This window comes from Mauremys reevesii, linkage group 23 (genome assembly GCF_016161935.1).
Source record: "Mauremys reevesii isolate NIE-2019 linkage group 23, ASM1616193v1, whole genome shotgun sequence".
In the NCBI taxonomy this organism is placed as follows: Eukaryota; Metazoa; Chordata; order Testudines; family Geoemydidae; genus Mauremys; species Mauremys reevesii.
This window is the reverse complement of record NC_052645.1, coordinates 8,187,797-8,206,315: the sequence shown is the minus strand read 5'-3', so window position 1 is coordinate 8,206,315 and position 18,519 is coordinate 8,187,797. Positions and strand designations below refer to the sequence as shown.

General features: G+C 45.0%; 1 protein-coding gene across 2 annotated transcripts in view; it reads left to right on the top strand.

The window, feature by feature from the left end:
* HIVEP3 (HIVEP zinc finger 3) overlaps positions 1 to 18,519 on the top strand; it is a 413,559-nt gene that overhangs the window by 292,500 nt on the left and 102,540 nt on the right. For both annotated transcript variants that reach the window (XM_039511413.1, XM_039511412.1), the window contains 2 exons: positions 11,583 to 11,647; positions 14,842 to 14,902. The gene's annotated coding sequence lies outside the window, so the exon portion shown is untranslated. The remainder of the gene's footprint in view (positions 1 to 11,582; positions 11,648 to 14,841; positions 14,903 to 18,519) is intronic.

The following is an 18,519-nucleotide window of genomic DNA, read 5'->3' as shown; positions in this document are numbered from 1 at the left end:
CCCTCTTCTTTTCCCCCTCCCCCCGCAATTTGTGGTTTGAAACTATGTGGAAACATTTGGGAAGATTTCACAATACATGAGGATAGCCATAAGTCTTGGTGGCGGGGGGACGGACACACGACTGTATTGCCAGGGAAAGGGAATTACTTACTGCTTTAGATGATGCACCCAAGACACACACATTTAGAAAGAGTCAATATCTTGCCAATAGCTGGTTTTGGTTTTGGCAGCGCTGGAGACATTAATTCTGACAAATTTTGAAAGAATCAGTACTTGGCACTAGTTTCAAAATATTAGTTTACTAGTCACTTTTCACACCAGTGCGTAAATTAAATCACGGCCGTGTATAGGAACTGAAAGTAGCAGAGAGTTTTTACACTAATCCCAAGGAGTCTCTAGACACATACAGTGTAATCCTACTTCACAGCCACAAACACTGAACAATCTTGAGGAACTTCTTAGTAAAATGAGAGATAATTCATTTTCTTGAGTTTTGCTTGTGAGGTTATAGGGTTCGGTTCATTGTACGTGAGGAGAATGTCTCCTGGACTGTAAAACGAGAGGTGTAGGGAGGCTCTTCCCAGAGGCAGTGTATGTCTCCTAGTGCAGCGTTTTTCAGCTTGTGGCATTGGAACAGTTTTGGGGGGTGGGGGCTGAATGCCATTGAACAAAACTGTAAACTCTGTATACGATGGAAACCACTTCAATCCGGGGGTATGGCAGCACCCCTAGTTCCAGCACCCCTGCTTGGGGGTCTGCAGACTGTCTAAGGGGTCCACAAAAGGTTATCGTAACCATGGAACAGTGGTTTTCAGCCTGTAGTGCACAGACCTCTGGAGGTCCGCAAACTATGTCTAAGATTTCCAAAGGTTGTCCACGTCTCCATTTTAAACTTTTTAGGGGCTCAAAAGTGAAAAAAAGCTTGAAAACGACTGTCCTAATGGGTAGAGCACCAGATTGGGACACAGGAGGCCTGGGTTTCTATTCCCGGCTCTGTCACTAGCAAGCTGGGTGACTTTAGGCAAGTCATTTCTCCTTTCTGTGCCTTAGTTTCACCAACTGTAAAATGGGATAATGATGGCGACTTCCTTTTAAAGTGCTTTGAGATCTACTGATGAAAAATGCTATATAAGAGTTAGTATGTCTGTATTTACTACTGCAGGAGCCTGAGTTCAAATTGCAGTTTAGCTCAGTGACGGAAATGACTTTAGTGGCGTTTCATAGTCCCAAGTGACTGACTGTCCACCACAGAATGGGGCAGCCTTGGCAGAGGGGGACGGGAGTGCACTGATGGAACTATCGAAATGTTCCAGGGCCGGAATAGCAGTGGGTGCTGCCAATCAGGATTGAGATGGATGGGCCAGTAATGCGTATTCGTCTAAGATGACAAGTCATTCATAGGACCAAATTAAAGGCAGGTATTGGCCAGTACCTCTCCTAAATCTGTGTTTGGAGGGAGGGAGCCTGAATTCCAGGCTGCATCACCATCATGTGACATTCATGTGGCTGTTGATAGTTTGTTCCTTTTTCTTCCAATTTTAATGTTTATTTTTAACTTTTTAAAAAATGCACTTTTGCAACAATTAGTCTGTGTGACTAAAAAGCTTCTCTGTTTGGAATAGCTGCTCGAGGTTATGAAAATTTTTCTGTTTAGTGTTTACACTTGTCATGCTGGCAAAATGCTAAGTCGCTTTTCTTTATCAGCTGAGACTTCATTTTGTGGTGAGGTGAGAAAGAAAGTTGATGAGCCCCGGTGTAAAATTAATAAAAACTTTCCTTCAACAGCAGGCGTTCCCAAATCTTTTCGTAATGGCGATTACATTCTAATAGAGGGATTGTTTTCGGAACACCTCTCCTTCCATTGGCAGTTATTTTTTGCAGTGTTGTTTTAGCCATGTCGCTCCCAGGATATCAGAGGGACAACACTGGCGAGGTAATATATCTTTGTATTGGACCAACGGCTATTGGTGAACGCGACAAGCTTCAGGTCCTGAAGAAGAGCTCTGGGTGAGCTTGAAAGCTTGTTTCTCTCACCAACAGAAGTTGGTCCATTACAATATAGTACCTCCCCCACATTGTCTCTCTAATTGGCAGTTATGTTGACCATCTCCCCTCTCATTCGCTCTCCCATACCATTCTTGTGACAACTACAGGAATTGCTTAAATGGAAAAGGGACTTTACGAAAGCATTTAATCTATGTATCTGTCTATGTACTTGTATGGCCCTCCTCAGTGTAGTATCTCAGTGCCTCACAGTTGTTGATGGATTTTTATGCTTACAACACACACATATTATCAGGGGCGGCTCTAGCCATTTTGCCGCCCCAAGCACAGCGGCACGCCGCGGGGGGCGCTCTGTCTGTCGCCGGTCCCACAGCTCTGGTGGACCTCCCGCAGGCGTGCCTGCGGATGCTCCACCGACGCTGCCTGACGCCCTCCCAGCGACCGGGAGAGCGCCCCCCCCACCCCCGGCATGCCGCCCCAAGCACGTGCTTGGCGTGCTGGGGCCTGGAGCCGCCCCTGTATATTATCACCATTTTACCACTGGGAACTGAGGCACTTTATATATTAAATGACTTGCCTGACTTCTCACAGAAAATGTGTAGCTTAGCTGGGAATTCCCGGAATTCCCCAGGTCACTTGAATTGTAGTCCAGTGCCTCATTTTGACCTCATCTATGTAAATGCGGAGTAACTCCGCAGAAGTTACATCAGTGGAAAATTGGTGTGAGAGGAAAATCAGGCCGATTGCATGTTTCTGGACACTTGTGTTTGTGGCTTTAAAATACATATTGATTTGTCCTTTGTAAAGAGACCCATAAATGCCCCTTTAATTTTTGGATGCTGTGCTGCTGTAGCTGTGCTGATCCCTGGTTATTAGAGAGACAAGGTGGGTGAGGGAATATCTTTTATTGGGCCAATTGCTCTTCATGAGGGTGACAATCTTTTGTGCTTACACGGAGCTCTTCTTCAGGTCTGGGAAAGATACTCAGGCCAGGTCTACACTATAAACTCACATCGGTATAACTATGGTGCTCGGGGCGTGAAAAATCCACAGTTCTGAGTGATGCATTTATACCAGGCTAACCCTCCACATAGACAGCGCTTTGTCAGCAGGAGAGCTTCTCCTGTCGCCGAAGCTGCTGCCTCTCAGGAAGGTATCTGAACTCTGCCAGCAGGAGACGCTCTCCCATCACAGAATAACGGAATCATAGAAGATTAGGGTTGGACGAGATCTCAGAAGGTCATCTAGTCCAACCTTGTGCTCAAAGTAGGGTGACCAGACGTCCCGATAAAATCGGGACTGTCCCCGATATTTAGGCGTTTGTTCCGACATTGGTCGGGATGCAGTTTGTCCCGATATTTCGCACTCCTGGTTTTGTTTGTTTTTTGCTCCGCCGGCGGGACTCTGCTCCCCCCCCACCCCGTGCCCCGATATTTTCTTCATCCCATCTGGTCACCCTAGCTCAAAGCAGGTTCAGCGTCTGATCATCTTCACTAAAGTGCTATCGCAGCAGGGCTGCGTGAAGACCAGCCCTTAGAGTGTGACAAGATGGAACAGATTGTTTAGCTTAAGTAGTTATGCTCAAATAAATTTGTTAGTCTCTAAGGTGCAATACTGTTCTTTTTGCAGATACAGACTAACAGGGCTGCTACTCTGAAACTAGTTAACACATATTTCAGGTGACCATTCAAGGTGAACTGGTCCATTAACACCCCTCCAGTCATAGAGAAGAAAGGAAGGGGGGGGGGAGTTTGTAGATTGTTGTAATAAATGTCTCTGTCAGTCCGTGATTTTTAGTGTCTAGTGATGTTATGAATTTAAGCTCCCAGGCTCCTGAAGATGTTGTGCAGGGTTCCTCTGAGGCTGAGGTCAGTATAGAGTGATTACTTTGTGAAAAGTGTTCATCCACAGGTGATGTGGCGTTTTTGTCTTTCATCATTTTCCTATGTGAGTTCATTTGAGAGCGTCGTGATTGTCTGGTTTCACCCACATAGTTGTTGTTGGGGCATTTAGTGCTCTGAATGAGGTACACCACATGTTGTGATAGGCATCTGTAGGACCAATAGATCCTGAAAGGCGTGTTGTGGGGAGTGCTGATCATTGTAGCAGTAGAGATATGTCAGCAGGTTTTGCATGTTATTCTGGCAGGATCTGCTGCTACTTTGAGCTGTTGTGTCCTGGTCCGTGGGCAGCTTGCTTCTGATGCTGAGGTTGGGGGGGTTATTTGAAGGCTAGAAGAGGGGGTTCAGGAAAGGTTTATAATAATATACAGATATACCTATCTCATAGAACTGGAAGGGACCTTGAAGGTTATCAAGCCCAGTCCCCTGCCTTCACTAGCAGGACCAAGTACTGATTTTGCCCCAGATCCCTAGGTGGCCCCCTCAAGGATTGAACTCACAACCCTGGGTTTAGCAGGCCAATGCTCAAACCACTGAGCTCTCCTTCCCCCACCTGTTCAGTCTGGCTTATTACAACAATGTGTAACCCACTGACAACCCTCCCTCCTCCCCCCAGTTGCTTTCGCCTTCCCAGGGGCGGCTCCAGGCCCCAGCACGCCAAGCGCGTGCTTGGGGCAGCAAGCCGCAGGGGGCGCTCTGCCGGTCGCCACGAGGGCGGCAGGCAGCCTGCCTGCCGTGCTTGGGGCGGCAAAATGCCTAGAGCCGCCCCTGCACCTTCCCCCCTTTTTTTCCTTCCTATGACTGGAGGGGTGTTAACGAACAACTTCACCTTGAATGGTCCTTTGAAATATGTGTTAATTACTTATGCTAAACAATCTGTTTCATCTTGTATTTAGCTGCAACTCTGAGAACAAGGCTACACTACAAAATTAAGTCGACCCAAGTTACATGGAGGTACAGCCACCGCAGTAATTGATCCTTGTGTCGGTGGTGCATGTCCTCACCTGGAGCACTTGCACTGATTTAACTGCCAGTGTGGGGCATTGTGGGATGGTTTCTGAAAGGCAGCAACAGCCGATGTAAGCAATGAAGTGTCTACACTGATGTTGCATTGACCTAGGCCAAGTCTACACTAAAAATTTAAGTCGATGTAAGTTATATTGAATTACAGCCACTGCAGTAATTAAATTTCTTTTGAATGTCCACACTACGCTGCTTGTGTTGGCGGTGCATGTCTCCACCAGGAGCGCGTGCACCAACTTAACTGCCAGTGTGGGGCATTGTGGGACGGCTTCTGAAAGGCAGCAGCAGTCGATGTAAGCAATGCGGTGTCTACATTAATTCTGCGTCAACCTAACTACACTGACTTGGCACTATTCCTCTCGCGGAGGTGAAGCTATTATGTCAGTGAAGTGAGCGACTTTCATCAGTGGGAGCTACGTTGTAGTGTAGACACTTACAGAATTAGGTCAATGCAAATTGTCTTACATCGACTAACTTTGTAGCGTAGACCAGGCCTGAGTAAATTTGCCAGACCTGAAGAAGAGCTTGTGTAATTCGAAAGCTCGTCTTTCTCATCAACAGAAATTGGTCCAGTAAAAACTATTACCTCACCCACCTTGTCTCCCTTGTATTTTCTAACAATTAGTTGTTACTAAAGAGGAATAAAATCAAAAAGAATTTGTAGTCCGTCCCCCCCCCCCCCGACACTTGGGATGAAGTTTGAAAACTACATTCTAGCAGGACAAATTCATGAATGCAGAGTGCACGTCAGATGGCGCTGAGGTTCATATGTGCAAAGTGAAATGACTGGCCCCGACCAGCATGTCAAGAAGCCTCCCACTGTGTTGAGCTTCCTGCTAGCATGTGCTGTCGCGAGTGCTTCCTGAGATAGCGATTCCCATACCTTTGTAATTGAACACCCCAGCTTCGCATGGCAGGGGCTGAGGGCGCATTGTGGAGCTTTCATGTGCAGAGCCGTTTCCCTCCATTCTCCTCCCTGCCTCCAGCCTTCTCACACTGCCGCTTCTCCTTCTTTCATTTTAAGAGAAACAGAACATGTGGCTGTGGTAAGAAGAACATGAGAAGCTGCCAAACAGCTAACGGGGGCTGGAAAGGCCCTTTTGTCTTCACTGTCCACACTCATTTTGTGTCCCGGGCAATGGATGGGCTCCCCTTGTACTTCTCACTTGGGCTCCCTTGGCATTGGAGGGCACAGTTCCTTCTGTCTATTGCCTGCTCCTTCATTCAGTCGCATCTGCTCAGGCTGCTGCTGAGTCACCAACAGTGGTTCAGGGTTAGATGAGTTTTTTCTAGTGGAGCATCTCCAGGGTTCTGTGTTCACCCCAGACTGGCCATTCAGCTCTGACACATCCCAAGCACCCCTCTGGCAGCAGCCTTCCGGCTAGGAGAAGCCCCTGGAGTCCTCCCTTCTCCAGCAAAGCAGATGGTGGAGTGGCAGTAGCAGCATTGTTGATTGATGCCCAGTGGAAGAGAGGCTGGCGAAAGGCTGGAAAACCCTCTCACCCCCGCCCCATCCAGCTCCTGGAAATCCCTTCCCTCCCAGTGCTGACACCATGGTGCTGTTGGGAGTGACTAGGGGACTCTCTCTTTTGCTGTTTACACAACAGAACAGCAGGGAGTGGCCTGTGGACTCTGCCCAGTGCTGGCACCAGGGAGTGGATATGGCCTGGATGTGAATGGGGTGGTTAGGAGCTTGAAGGGATCCAATGTGACTTTCCTCCACCACTACTTCTGGGAAGCACACAAACATTATATGTTGCATGCCCTCCCCATTGCAGCACCAGACCCCACCCCAACTTCTCTTATTAACCTCTGCCTCCCCTAGGTCTCTCAGTGCATCCCATCTTCTCTGGGTCTCTCTTGTACGGCTCGTCTACACTTACAATAGTGCCCCAGTGCAGCTGCGCCGATGTAGAGCTTCCATGAAAACGCTACTGTCCCGACAGGAGAGCGTCTCCTGTTGGCGTAATTAATCCGCCTCTGCGAGAGGTGGTAGCTCTGTTGACGGGAGAAGCCCTCCTGCCGACACAGCACTGGGGGTGAGGTCAGTGTAACTGCGTTGGTCAGGGGGTGGATTTTCCACACTCCTGAGTGACATACTTAGACTGATGTGAGTTTATAGTGTAGACCTGGCCTTAGGCTGTAAGCTACTTTTATGCCATGTGTAACACTGAGCACAGTTGTCACCTACCAAGTGAAAAATAAGTTTGCAGAAAAAAGCAGCTTCTGGGCCCAGGCAGCTCAGAGATTGCCTCTATGAGCAGGACACAAAATTATGCATCATATTGCCCCAGCCCTTTTTCTGTTGGTAACTGCTGCAGTCACAAATGGCAGAGGCTGGCAATACCTGGAGCAGTGGATCTCAAACTCCATAAACCCTTCCAAGTTTAAGTGCAGCAGAAGTATTGAACTTAGACCAAAATTGAGAACTACTTGGAAGCATGGGCCGTGTATGTGCCACACTCAGCATTGTCAATGCACTGTAACACCCTGCTGTTTCAGTCCTGGACCCCCCCCCCCCGACCCCCCGCTGCCTCCCAGTGCTGTTGATGCTGCTCAGTCTGGAGCGATACTGAGGGCTTGTCTACACTTGCCATTTAAAGCGGGGGAAAAGTCCCATTTTTGTGCAAAAACCGTGGGAGCAGCTACACTTGCCAATGACTTTTTGTGGTGAAACTCAGAAGTTTCACCGCAAACAGAAAACCACCTCCACGAGAGGCGTACAGCTCTTACCGGTGATACTTTTGCGGTGATGTGCAAGTGAAGACACGTTCTTCCTGTTTACAGAGCTTTTAGCCTCCGCAGGATATCCCACTGTGCTTAGGTGACCACTCTGGCCAGCAGCTCTGTTGCTCTGACAGCAGGTAAACAGACATCCGCCCCTCCCCGGGCAAAACCCCGGGAACTTTGAAACTCCCCTTCCTGTTTTCTCACTTATCATCTGGCCAGGTGACAATGGCTGCTCCACAGAGCAAAGGATCCCCTGCTTGGAGCAATGCTGAGCTACTGGAGCTGATCAGTGTTGGGGAGAGGAGGCTGTGCAGGGACCCAGGGATGCCTCGCAATCACACACACCCTCCTTCCCCCAAGACCTGTCGTCAAAATGTCGAGAGCTGCACTGGGGGATAGCTGCCCTCAGTGCGCTGTTCTCATCGGGAGTGGAAGTGCTGCACATGTGAACACAATCTGACACCTGTGGAAGTGAGTGAGGACACAAACCAGGGCTTTCCTTTCACCGGTTCACTATCACCATTGAAAGTGACAGCGCAAAAACTCTGCAAGTGTAGCCATAGCCTGTGGTTCTGCAAGTCATGTCCATGGAGTGCTGATCTGGGCCAGATTTGGTGATGATTTTGGGGTGACTCATCAAACTCATTTTTACTTGTGATATAACCAAGGGTTGGACTTGGATTTCCAAAGGTGAAAGACTAACAGCCACTGTAGCACCACCTGTTCCTGCTGCAATACTTCTTATGCTCAGGGCTCCCACGAGTCTGCAGTTTGCCTATTTTCAATTTTATAGTAAAACTAGAAAGCAAAGGGTGAAGGTGGAAAAAATACCTTTCTCCTGTGGCCTGTGACCTCAACCTTCAGGTCAAAGGAGGCCACTTGGCTCAGTATGGCATTCAGTTTAGTCTACATAATAACGCGCCTCTGGACTTTTAAGTGAATAGCTGCCTGTGAGTAGCAGATACTCCTGTATAGATGTGTGCAGCTCCATTAAGAAGGGCAAGAATTAGGACATCTGGAGCCTAGACTGAGAACGCAAGCTAAAACCCAGTGGCTTGTGCTGTGCAAGTAGTGTTGTCATTGGCAGTCAGACATGGAGGGAGCAAGGTCTCATGATTAAAACACAGTGTGGTGAGTTCTAAGTGTTGATGTTCACTTCCCCCCAACTTCTGTGTGACCGTGGGCTCTGTAAAATGGACACAAGGATAGTTACCTGCGTAAGAGAGGCTGCTGTGGAGCTTCATTAATATTTATCAGGTGCTTTGAAATCTTTAGTAGAAGAGCCACTGTGTAAGGAAGTAAATGGCTTCCTTTGCGATGGCACAGAATGTGAGGGAGAGACTAGATCTGTGATTTTATTTTCAGGATTTGGCAAACTGAGGCACAGTAGATGCAAGTCAGAGTCTCTTTGCGGTATTGTTTGTGGGCCATTATTTAAGAATTAAAATGTGGTATAAAGTTTTATTTATTTTTAAAAATGTGGGAGCTCTTTGAAGGTGCACTTGTAGCAACAGTTGATGCTGTCTTTACATTTTGACTTTAAAAAAAAAAGCGACTCTCTGTCGACTAGAATCATGCGTTAACAAAAAGTGTTCAAATTAATTGGTAACTTGGAGGAATATTCAAAGGCATTTACTTCCTGTGCTGACTTCATTTGATTGTTCAAATGAACAATCTCTTTTGGGGATTTCCAATATGAGAGTAAATGCTGGAGACTGTCAACCTGATCAGACACACCCTGCTGATTCAGTCCAGCACCTCCTCTCCTGCCTCCCAGTGCTGTAGATGCCGCTCAGCCAGGAGCAATGTTGAGGCACTGCAACTCATGTCTGTAGAGTGCTGATCAGGACAGATTTTGTGTTTAAAAGAGGACGATGTAACCCACCAAACTCATTTTCACTTGTGATATAACCAAAACGCCAATGTTGCGGTTCTGAGCTGCCAAATGAGAACCCGTTTCATACAGCTATGTGTTGATTTTATAGATCACTTTTGAATTTGGTCTGTTTGATTTTATCTCATACTGTTAGGGGTTTTGGAGTATCCTTGGAACCTCCCTGGCTATTTTGTGTGGAACTAGACTCCTAACCCAGATCCACAGATACAAAAGAATATTTAGGGCCAAATTTCTAGAGTGGCCTCCCTTTGGTGAGCGCTTACTCCCTAACTAGTCACAAGCCTAACTACCCATTTGCAGGTGCAAAGTCCTCTGGCTTGCTCCCACAGTTCGTTCAAGAGTGCAAAAATGTGATTGCAAATGTTGTAAGTGCAAATTTCGCCCACAAAAGGGGATGTCAAGCCTTAGCATTTTGAGGACTGAGCATTAGCCGCATGGTTGGGGGACTCAGATCTGTGAAGATGCAGATATGGTATACACTGCATCAGCAGAGCAGGATGGGGGTGGAGGATGAAGGGAATGGAATATCTGGAGGTCCAGATTAACGTGCATTGGTAGAACAGTGTGGGAGAAGCCAGTGTAGCACTTGTATGCATTGATCCTTATTCAAGACTTATTTCAGAGTAGCAGCCGTGTTAGTCTGTATCCGCAAAAAGAACAGGAGTACTTGTGGCACCTTAGAGACTAACAAATTTATTTGAACATAAGCTTTCATGGGCTACAGCCCACTTCATTGGATGCATGCAGTGGAAAATACAGTAGGAATATATATATATATATATATATATATATATATATACACACACAGAGAACATGAAACAATGGGTGTTACCATACACACTCTAACGAGAGTGATCAGTTAAGGTGAGCTATTACCAGCAGGAGAGAAACAAACTTTTTGTAGTGGTAATCAAAACGGTCCATTTGCAGCATTTGACAAGAAGTTGTGAGGAACAGGGGAGGGGGATGGGCATGGGGAAATAGTTTTCCTTTGTGTAATGACCCATCCACTCCCAGTCTTTATTCAAGCCTAATTTAATGGTGTCCATTTTGCAAATTAATTCCAGTTCAGCAGTCTCTTGTTGGAGTCTGTTTTTGAAGTTTTTTTTGTTGTAATACCATTTGTTTGACACCATTAAATTAGGTGGTGGAGGGGAGCGCACACCACCCACCTGCCTGTGTGGCACTCGGGGGGGCTGCGCGCTGCCCACTTGCCCGGCGCTCGGGGGCTGCGGATGGGGGCTGGGGGCTGTGGGGAGGGAGGAGGCTCTGGGCTCCGGCAGGAGAAGGGGGTGGGAGAAGCGGGGCCTTTAGTGAGAGGGGTGGGCCCAGCTGACCTCCCCAAGCCGGTGATTCACCTGCCACTCATGGCAGTGGGTTTGCTCAGGTGTCTGTGAGGTCAGTATTTAGTCTGCAGACATTCATATTATTGGTGAGGACTGAAATGAACCCCAAATTCCAGAGGGAATTTTTAGTGCTGGTAGTTAGGAAGAAAACATCTCTATATTTGAATGCAGAGCACATTTGGCATCTGGAAATTGACTCCACTTAATTTACTCAGAGCCAGAGAAGGGCTCAAACAACCCCTCATACCCCAATCTAAGCAGTTTAAGGGAAGAGCTGCGGAATCTGAACCCTTTGATCTGAATTGTCGAAATCCAGATCTGAACTGTGAGGCTTATCTCAGCTCTGCCGCACCCACCTAGAGCTGTGCTCTCCCTGATGCCTGCGTGGCTGACGTAAAGCAGGCTGTGATTTCCTGCATGCTGTCCCACAGGCAGAAGGGGTAACCCCGGGTGATGTACTTCATCATGAACACGCCTGTCACCATCTTAGTGAACCTACCGAGTGAGGTTAACCAAGCCACTAAGGACTCCTCCACCTGTTGGGACTGGGTTTGTGTACTATTTCTGTTACCAGGCAAACTGCCCCATCAGGACACCCGGTGTCAGTCCTGTGCTAACACTGCTGAGATGGCATTTTAATATGTTCATTTAATAATCACAGTGCGGTGTTGTTTTTTTCAGACTGAATTAAACCCTGAGCAAAAAAAGGAGTCAGCCCATCAAAATTAAAGAAAATCAGTTCCACTGTAAGTAATCTCTGTTTTGTTTTAATTATTTAAAGTGGGTATAAGTAGAATATATATTCTGTCCTTCATACTGAAACAGTAGGACTTGTGTTTCTATTTGGTTGGTTGCTTTAGCTCTTTGCTCCAATATTTCTAGAGACTTTTGCCAGGTAAGCTTACCAAGAATGTAACTAATTCAACATCACGTTAGCTTGTTTAACTTATATTATTGAGTCCAGTTACAAAAAATAATGACAGAAGCTGTGCTCACGGTGTGCTAATGCTCACACAGATCACTGGTTACATTATAATTCCCTCTTGGTCACAAATATTTCTCTTAAAAGTCTATGGCAGCACATCTTCTGTCACTCAAACCCATGTGCAAAAACTAGTTATCAGGAACATACAATACAGGAAGCAGAGAGTACTGTACTTACGACTCCATATGCTTTATTCATAGCTTGTGTAGCACTTTTGTGTGGAAATATCTTACCATGTTTCACAGGGGAAAAAGAGAGATGATCCTCTTGCAGTATATTTTGTTATATACGGGGAAAGAACTCATTGACCTTCTGTGAACTTCATTCAGAAGCAGAGATTGTTTGTTATGATTCCTCAGTGGGAATACATATAGCAGAGGCAGAGTTTCCACTGGAAGAACTTCAGACTAAGCAGGATGGATCTTGCTCTAATTGAAACACACCCTAATATATGAGAAAATAATTCCTTCTCTGGGGTGTTCCTGACAGCAGAGTTTTGTCACCTACAGGGTTTTGAAGAACAAGTTTCATTAGGGCTTTCAGTTTAAACTGAAAACAATTTATAAAACAACACAGATTGCAAGTTTTCAAGAATCACTTTTTCAAAATAAACTTGGGGGCAAAAAAAAAAACCCTCCCCAAACAAACAAACCAACCAAAAATAAAACAAAACAAAAATCCTCAAACTCAGCAGCAAATGGCCTGGCTTCTTTAAAGGTACTTTGAATGACATTCCCATCCCGATCATAAGTCAGCTGTGAGTTACAGCCTATAGCACTCCTCATGCTGTGGGTCTCACCCCAAGCGCCCTAGCAAGCACCTTGTCTGTGTATTGGAGTACACACATAAGATGACATCCTCCCCTGTGCTGGGGGCAAGAACCGGGTATAGGCACTACTCGAGTCCTGCTTAAGCCCCATTTTGAAGGCTTGGATGAGTTTTTAGTGGTTTATGGACTTTGTGACTGGCCCTCTGCACAGGGGTGAGTTCCAGCCACATGCAGGAATGTAGGATGCAAACAATACATGAGGCTGTTTCAAAAAGCATTTATAAGTATTTTGTAAAAAATTCGGAGTGGAATTCTGGTCCCGTTGAAGTCAGTGGGAATTTTGTTATTGACTTCAGCGAGGACAGAACGGCACTCTTTGTGTTTGCCACTGCTAATGAAGCAGCCAATTTCTCTTCAAATACACCCATTCTTACTTCAAATAAACCTATCTAGGGAGATACAAAGTTCTAATGCAGCCAGGCATTTTTCAGATACTGAAAATGAATAAAAATAACAACCAAAACCCCTAGCTTGAATGTCTGTGTTTCGTATTTCCCCAGAGACATTCAAAAGTAGCTCAGATGTAGGTGTCATCAAATCAAAGTCTTCTTAAAGATCTGTTGATGTAGTGGCAATACAGTGTTCTGCTTTGCAGCAGTGCTGGGAAATCACAAAGGGAGTGAAGGGGAATAGACCATGTACCGCAGGAGAAAGCAGAGGGGTGAACAGAGAGTTTGGGGTGAATAGAAAAGACTGAGAGGAAAAGAGGGGCTGCTTTTCAAAGAAAGAGAGGGGAGAAAATTAATACAAAACAGACTGAATAGTATAGCAAGATCAGGATAAAAAAGAAAATGGCATAGAGATGGACAGTATATGTTGGAGAATGGGAAGAGTTTGGGTCAGTAATTTGAAGAAGGGAACTAATCAAGAAAATAAAGCTGGCCTGATTCCCCCTTCCACTGTGGCCACTGGGGTACAAAGCAGCCAAATTCTGTCCGGAAGTGGCCAGTGGAGAATTTCCCTTGTGTATGGGAATTCTCTGCTGGTATTAAGTTGTCAGAGTCAGCATATCCACCTCCTGCACCAGCTACCTCCTTTTCTCCTCCAGCATAAGTGCCATGTTGGCAGAAGAAGAGAACATGAGGGAACAGAACTCTACTACATTTCTTCTCTACTGGCATAATGTAGAGCAGCTCCTCGGCTGCTCTAACTTATCTCAGAGCTAGGGAGTGGCGTGTCAGACAACCAAAACCAGTTCCTGAGAGGCACCCCACACACTACTTTATCCTGTGCCAAGCAGAGTTCAGACATGAGGAAAACCTTTCCCCCTACTTTTAGGTTAATGAAATTTGTTTAATTTATTCTTGCTCCTTTATTTATTGTTCTTTCCCTGGAGAATTATAATTCTAGGGCAGGGGATTGGTTTTAGAGCTCTGTTAACATTGCCAACTACTTTGGATACAGTCATTCAGTAACTGAAGAAAAAGGTAGAAAGTATCTTGAGTTTCTCCAGAATGCCCACACGCATTGTCCATTGATTGTTTGTTTTTTTTTAAATGTTAACTGCCATGCAAAGATCCCAGTGGAAACAGCTGGGCTCTACTTCATTGAAGGAGGAGAGATCGTGTTTGAGTTGACACAATGAACCATCTCAAAACCCTTCTCCCAAATCATAAAGGTGGCATTGTCCACAGAGTTGTGATCCTGGAGGCCATAGAAGAAAGCAAAATGCAGACTTCTTTTTGGCCTGTTGCAACGTGCTGTAGCGGGCAGTTTTTAATGCATGGGGTTGAACTTGTGGGAGAGAGAGAGAGAGCTCACAGCTTTCTTCAAAAGTCTCTGCTTAGATCCATTTCCAGCAAACTAAAGTAGTAAGAAAAGAAATGCCAAACTGCTTCTGTCTTATCTTACTGGTGTGCCGAGCAAAGAGCACTGATTTTAAACAAAAAGTAACACTATCACTTCATTTACAGGACATTTTGTAATCTTGTAGCAGCCCATGTTCATGATGCAGAATGTTAACCAAATCAGAGAAATGATGCTGAAGTTGATTCTCTTCACTGGAATCTGGGGACTTGGGTCTGTCACATCCCACGTTCTCCTTTCACACTCCCATGATCCATCTGTGCGCTGTAAATGTAAATATGACTAGAAGCTGGTGGCTAAATTAATGTTCTGTTCCACAGGCTACTGCTGGCATGAGGGCACCACGGAGGGGCGGCTGTGTCGAAACTACAATGCACTGGTGTAAGTCTAGAAATGACCCCAGAGCAGGGTACTTCTTAAGATTGTGACAAGCGTGAAAAGGACGTGCGGTTAATCATCAGTGCTACCAAAAATGATGAGCGTTCCGCCTCAAGCTGACTGGTCCTAGCTGGTGTTAGTCAGACATTTGCTGGGAGCCAGGACTGTTTAAAAAGAAGGTTTCAAAACTATAATGAATTGCTCCTTTTAGCAACAAACTTGTGAATAAAATACGGCAGCCTCTTTAGCTTGCTGTTGCAAGTCTGCGAGATGCTCAGCAGATAGTGGAAGGGCATGAAGTTCTAGGACAAATGTGAGCACCTAGTAGAATCCATGTGTAGACGAAAGGAAGGAAGTCTCAAGTCCTTTGAGTGCTGGTTCACAAAAGTCCTGTCTACACTAGAAAGAAAGGTGTTTTGATTTTGTTTAAATGTGCTAGCTTTAAGCGGTGTTTAAAAATGTGCTAGCAGCTAGTGTGGATAGTGTTTGACCCTTTCCAGAACAAGCCAGCTGGTTGTGATGAATGTTAGGATCCTGCCATGTTTTTCATCTCCATTAATTAAAAATGGTAGCTGGCAGGTTTTTAAAATAACACCTTTGTTTTCTAGTTAAGACAGGGACAATGGGATGGTCAAACACAACCATCAGCTAATCAACATGTTCCCCTGTTGAGCCTCACTGCTGTTATTTGCAGTAGTGAACTGGGGACTGTGGAACAGTACTCTCAGTAGCACAGGATGGGTATTCCTTATACTCCCCATCCAGCTCAGAACCGTTTACCTCATGCTCACATATAAACACATTTCATCTGGGCAGGATCAAACTCTTAAGTAGCATCATTTTGATTAAGATGTTTTATTAAAATCAATTGAACCCTCTTCATAGAATCATAGGACTGGAAGGGACCTCGAGAGGTCATCTAGTCCAGTCCCCTGCATTCATGGCAGACGAAGTATTATCTAGAGCAGGGGTAGGCAACCTATGGCACGGGTGCCGAAGCTGGCACGTGATCTGATTTTCAGTGTCACTCACGCTGCCTGGGTCTTGGCCACTAGTCCGGGGCGGGCTCTGCATTTTAATTTAGTTTTAAGTGAAGCTTCTTAAACATTTTAAAAACCTTATTTACTTTACATACAACAATAGTTTAGTTATATATTATAGACTTATAGAAAGAGACCTTCTAAAAATGTTAAAATGTATTACTGGCACGTGAAACCTTAAATTAGAGTGAATAAGTGAAGACTCGGCACAGCACTTCTGATAGGCTGCCGACCCCTGATCTAGACCATCCCTGACAGGTGTTTGTCTAACCTGCTCTTAAAAATCTCCAATGATGGAGATTCCACAACCTCCCTAGGCAATTTACTCCAGTGCTGAACCCTGAGGCTCACACACAGCCATCAGCATGCAGAGGCACACCCAGCAAGGTTACATGAATGCTCTCCCAGCCACTCAGGAACTGTTTACAGGGCGACACTCGCAAATCCCCCAATCCTAGCCTTACACCTCAGAAATGCGTATGTTACGCTATTCAAGACTGTCTTGATCAGTGTAAGGCCATTAATTGGTTTGTAATTTCATCAAAGGAAATTATCATGCCACAACCTTTGTTAATCTGAGTAGAGAGTCCCCCAGACACGTCAACCAAAAACACACTGGTTGAGATAAAATATTAAAACAAGTTTATTAACTATAGTGTGACTGGGAGCCCAGGGGAGCTGCACTGAGGTTTCTCAATTAAGGTGAACTGCAAAGAATGGGGCAGACAATCCCCAAAACTGGTGGATGTTCCAATACTTAGATTTACCAAACCAGCACAAAACAGCTTGCTGGTTACCCAGAAGCCAACAACACAGTCCCTTTAAAGCAACCCAGCCTTAGGCCTCCACCCAGACCCCCAAGTCAAATATGATGAGGATTACTGAAAATCTTATTCATCAGATAGGAAAGTTCTACCAATCCCAAAGTATTGGACACATTACCTCCCAAGTTAATTAATATTCCAGTTTTTACCCAAATACATGCTTACAGACAATTCTTATTAACTAAACTAAAAATATTTTAAAAGAAAGGAAAAAATATTAAAAAAGAAAGGAGAGTGAGTATTGGTTAAAAGATCAATATACATGTAGACATGAGTACAGTTCTCATATCAGATTCATAGAAGAGATGTATCAGAGGGGTATCCATGTTATTCTGGATATGTAAAAAGCAACAGAGAGTCCTGTGGCACTTTTAAGACTAACGGAAGTATTGGAGCATAAGCTTTCGTGGGCGAATACCCACTTCGTCAGACGCATGCGTATTCACCCACGAAAGCTTATGCTCCAATACATCTGTTAGTCTTAAAAGTGCCACAGGACTCTCTGTTGCTTTTTATAGTAGAGATGATGAGCTTTGTAGTTGCAAAGAGTTCTTTCAGGATTAGTCCATAGGTTATAGTCCAATGTTCATATTCACGATGATGCAGATAGGAATGGAGATCTCAGTCTTATGACTTAAGCTTCACTACATGAAGCATCAAGCAGATCTGAGCTAAAAAGGATCAGGACCCAAAGGTTTTTATAGAGTTTCAAGCCTTCTTTGGACAGCTTGAAGTCCTTAGATGAACAATAGGCAATCATGGAAACTCTGAAGTAGACCTGTTTCCTAAGCATCACCAGTAATTAGCTATAGGCATTAACATAAGGCAATTGCCTGTTTCCCACCATTCACAGGTGATTTGCTATACATTTCAAAGAGAGAGGAATACATTGATATCACTCTATCTACAGTTCATTTAAATGTTAATATTTCCTTTTGATCTCTGAATTAACAGAATACAGCATAGACAGGGACTGTTTGACTACATTGGTAACCTCTAAGATATGAGTACCCACATACAATTAGTATCACCTCTAACTTCTAACAATATAGGTTTGCATTTCAAAGTTCTAGCCTATCTGCCATGGAATGGCCCTAATTACAATTTGCATACTTTTCTAACATGTCTCTAAAGGTTGGCTCTGGATCCTTTATCCTGCAGGATGCTTAACCCTTTCCAGCCATGCGTCACACTTCGTATAAGATTCGTTGCAATTATAGAACAGTGGTAGCAACAATGATTTGCATGATCATATTCCAATCAGATAATGTCACATAGGGAAAGATAGATTTTAAGTGATTATAAGTGATACAGGCATAAAAAGTCAGAAGTGGTTACAAAAGGAAATAAAATGATAGAATCACAATCTAATTCCTAAACTTTACCAAGATAAGTAAAAATTGAAGCAAGCGACTTTCTCACCGCACCAGATGCTGCAGGCAGTTTACAGTTCATAGTTCTTAGTTTGCAGGCTGGATCCCCTTACAGCCTGGGACCATTCCTCTAGTTCAATGATGCTTCTTTGTCTTTCAAACGATCTTGCTCTGTGAGTAGAGGTGAGAGGAGGAGAGGTAATTTGTGTGTAGTATATTCTCCCTTTTTAGACCCCAACTCCTCGTACTGGAAAAATCCTTGCTGTGTCATGGGCTTAGGCAGTCCTATTGCCTACGTGCCTGACAATCAGTCCTTCATATGAATTGCAAATTCTTGCTTGCACCTTCTATGTATGTGCAGCTTGACATTCAAGGCCTTTGTT